The sequence below is a fragment of the Micropterus dolomieu genome, unplaced genomic scaffold (assembly GCF_021292245.1).
Source record: "Micropterus dolomieu isolate WLL.071019.BEF.003 ecotype Adirondacks unplaced genomic scaffold, ASM2129224v1 contig_8685, whole genome shotgun sequence".
Taxonomy (NCBI): Eukaryota; Metazoa; Chordata; class Actinopteri; order Centrarchiformes; family Centrarchidae; genus Micropterus; species Micropterus dolomieu.
The window spans coordinates 1-4,173 of NW_025737671.1; the positions used below are offsets into that span (position 1 = coordinate 1).

The 4,173-nt window shown below is 38.9% G+C and overlaps 1 long non-coding RNA gene across 1 annotated transcript in view; it reads left to right on the forward strand.

Moving 5' to 3' along the window:
* The first annotated feature begins 3,832 nt into the window (after positions 1 to 3,832).
* LOC123965112 overlaps positions 3,833 to 4,173 on the forward strand; it is a 2,110-nt gene continuing 1,769 nt past the window's right edge. The window contains exon 1 of the long non-coding RNA XR_006823627.1: positions 3,833 to 3,968. This is a non-coding gene — a long non-coding RNA (uncharacterized LOC123965112). The remainder of the gene's footprint in view (positions 3,969 to 4,173) is intronic.

Below are 4,173 nucleotides of genomic sequence, written 5' to 3' on the forward strand. Positions count from 1 at the left end.
CTTAGCAGGTGGCCCCATTTGATTTTTCCTCAGGACAGACTGGGCCAAGAATGCAGAATCAAGGCAGCAATAATCATTTATACATCGATTATATTAATAAAGGACAGATAAATTAAATATTAGACACTTCTCTGATGGTTTGAACAAAACTGGACATTTAAACCTTCGTGAAGAATTTATTACAGGACTGTTGTGTTAAACTGCATTACTTTAGCTCGGTGTACCATTTTTTCAGGACTTTACAATTTTGATTATTATATGATCACATTTGGTCATAATGTTTGTTTATTTTTTATTTTTTTTAAAGGGACAGTGCACATCAGTGAACATAAGGACAATGCCCAAATGTAAATGAGCCAGATTTAGCCATACAGACTCATTTTTATCTGGAGTCCCTGGCAGGTTGATGTTATAAGAATAAGTCACATCTATTGTCAGTATTCATATGCTAATTTTCTGAACTTGTATTTTTATTGCATGGTCATGTCCGCTCATTATTGGCTGCCTATATTGCTGTATGTATTTATCTGCTTTGAAAACTCATGTTTGCTTCATCTTGCATGTAAAATAGTGAGTAAGACACAAGATAAGACCTTTTCTTTCTTGCACTCCTTGTTTGGCCTGATGAGAGACTGCTTGGTAACACTTTTTAAAATGTAAATGGATATAAACTGTATTTTTCATTTGCATTTTAAGCCTTTGACATGGAGTTTGTGTTTCAGTCTGATTAAACAGCAACAACGTTTATCGCATCTTTTTGTTGTTGTTACATCTGAAATGAAAGGCACTCAACCATTTTGGGGCATAAATCAACTTTGAAAATAATAGTTTTTGGGGTGATATAAATTCTCTAAACTGGGGTTTAACAATCTGTACATATGATGGTGCTAACAGAGCTCAAAGGAAGGCAGTTTGTTGTTTATCCAGTTTGTCTCCTTGTTGCTTGAAACGCTGAAGTGTGTAGTGATTACTGAGAATTGGTGTGTGACCATATCTATTGTCTCAGACCTAAATGTTCTGCACAAATGTTAAAGTTTAACTAGTTAAAGATCTACAAGACAAATGTCTGTATCTGCTGTTATCATTCCACTTGTCCAAACTGGACATTAAGATATCCTTTGGTAAAAAAACTCCCACTGATAAAGAAGGGGGACAATATGCCGTCCTCTGTGCAAAAATTTATTCACAAGTTTATATGAAATGAATATGAGGCTTAAGCCGTCTGAGTTAGACAAACAAAGTGCTCATCTCCCAAAGTTACTGTCCTTTCAGTACCAAATGCCCACTTTGTGTTTACTTTGTGTTTCCTGGCTGAGTTTCAGAGTTTCCCAATAAAGAAGGCTTCTCACTTTATTTGTCTAACCCAGACTGCCTCAGATTAGCCCTCTGTGTATCTTTGCACAGACTGATGACTGATGCTCATTCCGAGTCAGCATTGTTCTTTATTGGGAAATCTCCATGTGGCAGATAAAAGTCTGCTGAGCACCATCTGATTCCTTCAGTCTCCCTTAATAGGATTTATTATAGCAAAGACCACAAATTAAATTTCATTCAGGCAGTTAGAGGTCTACATCTCAAAGAAAGACTCCTAAATTGCCAATAGTTTTATTAGCACAAACATAAATAATTATACTCCTTCAGAAAGTGCTGAGGTGATCAGTAGCAGTAGCCAGATGCCCAGACAGGTAACAACTGCCTGTAACATCTCTCAAGCTGTTTGTGTCTGTGAGGGAATTTAGGCCATGTTAATGGAGGTGACCTGCTAAACTTAACCTGTCTTCTTATGTCTCATGTCTCTGGACAGGGTGCTGCTGAAAATGACATTACAAATGACAAAGAAAAGTTGACATGATGCGACTGCATTTCTTAAGTGTTAAATCAGTATTAAGTTTTTGTCACATGATTTTACATAAGATCAATCCAGGTTGTTGAGTGACTTGTTTATTCTTTGTAACGTCACAAAACATTCACAATGACTTTGATGTGTCATTATCACACTGTCTGTTTGAGGCCAAACCATTCTGAGTTACAGTACTTTGTATGAGATCATTAGAATAATAAATGCAATTGTATGGTCTGGTTTAGTGTTTATGGATGTGACCACTTTTTTGTGAACATGTATTTCTTATGTGGGGACAAGGCCTGAAGGTTAACCGTATTTCCTCTTCAAACAACTAAAACAACAATAAAAAAAATGAATGTATGAAAAAAAATCCATAAATGTCAAATCAGTTGTCAGTATTTTAAGCACAACCTGGACGGAAACTCCAGTTTTTAAACATTGCACAGTTAATGCCACTCACAGGACAGTGTGAAAAATTCAGGTTTGATTCTTAGATAGTTCCTAAAAAGTCTATTAATACTTTCAGAGACAAACCAACAGCATTCACTGCTGCTGTGAGAAGAAACAATCACTTCCTGTTCATGTGGTGACTCGTCAGCTTTTCTGTTTGACCTGTGAGATCTCTTAATACAGTCTCCAAACTCTACAGGCATCAATGCAAACTGATTTAGAGCTGCATGTTTTCATCACAAACACTGAGTATTGGGAACATATTCTCTGTGTATGCAATGGACTTTTGTTCTTTTTCATCCAATAGAAACAATATTTTCCATCCATATTCTTCTAACTTGTGGGGTAGTTCAAAGATCCTGCACACCTGTGTGGGTATGTCGGGCCTTCAATGTATGACAAAGTCTCTACTACAGCTGGTAGAGCTGATGATCAGCTGCTTCTCTAAAGACGTATTTCCTCTGTTCTTCTCTCCTTGCATGTTTTCCTTGCAACAACTTCCACCAGCTCTGTGTCAAGGCCTGCCCCCACTCTCCCGCTACGGTGTTTCTGATTGGCTAATATTAACCCTTACTCCACCCTAAACCAAACCTTAACTAAAGTAATCAACAGAGGCAATGAGAACAATCCAGTAAGAGTTGTCAGAAAGCTGGTGGGGGAAAAGATTTGACTTTTCTTGTGTCTCTCCATGCTTCTAAGGTGGGGGGGACTAAGATGCAATGAAAAGACTGAAATGAGGGAAACAAGGATGGAGTTAAGAGAGTTGAGATGTAGCCTATGACGGGAGGCAAGGTGAGGAGCTGAGGATGTACAAACTGAGACCTGGGTTGTTGTGTAAAGTAAAAAATGCATCATTTGCAAAACAACAGTAAGAATCAGGTCTTCATTTCAACTTGGAGATGTACAGTCTGTTCCTGCATACTAATGATGTGAAGAGGAAGAAAGTCAGGGCGGCCTTTAACACTTCAGTGTCTGTTTTAACACATGTGTACCAAGCACAGAGACAAACTGTCTTCAAAGACAGCGTCCTCCCTTTTTCATTACAAATGTTCATTGTGACTAAGTGACATACAGGACTTCTCATGTATCTGATCTACCTGCTGATTTAACAGACGTGAGGAGCAGCTATGAGTTTAACAGCAGCAGTGAGTGTCACGCTCTGCCGGTTGGCCATCCTTTGTGTTTACTTTTGAGTTTGGTATCTGCCTTGGTATGTTGAGTTTTGGGTTCTGTCCTGTCTAGTGTCCAGTATCTGTTATATAGTCTGCTTGTCATGTCTAGTCTCTCTGTTTTCCTCTGCTCTCTCTCTCTGCCTCGTTAGTCTCATGTCTGTCACCTGTGTTGCTCCCGCCCTCCTCGTTAGTCCCTGTGTATATATACCTGGTGTTTCTGTCTTGTCCTTGTCTGGTCATTGTTCATGTTACCCCCCAGTCTGTCGTGTGTGTACTCTCTGCCTGTAACCAGCCTTGCTCATCTCGTCTCCCTGTACTTTTGGTTTTTGGATTTCTGTTATTCAGCCACTCACCAGTAAGTGTGTTCGCTTTTGGTTATATTAAAACCCCTTGTTGAACTATACCTGCTCCACTCTGTGTCCTGCGTTTGGGTCCTCCAACCTGCCTCCACACCACGATCGTGACAGCGAGTGGATTTGTTGTCTTCCTTCTCCCTGTACAAGGTACTGGATAGAGATATATAGATATAGATATAGATATAGATATATAGAGATAGAGATATAGAGATAGAGAGATAGATATATATATAATAAAAAATACGATTTGATGTGTGTTATACAATGTGGTGCGACCCCTGCAACACCAGACATTCACTTCTCTTTCTTTAAATTGAACTCTTTACAAGATGTCCAACAGAGAGCGTGAGTC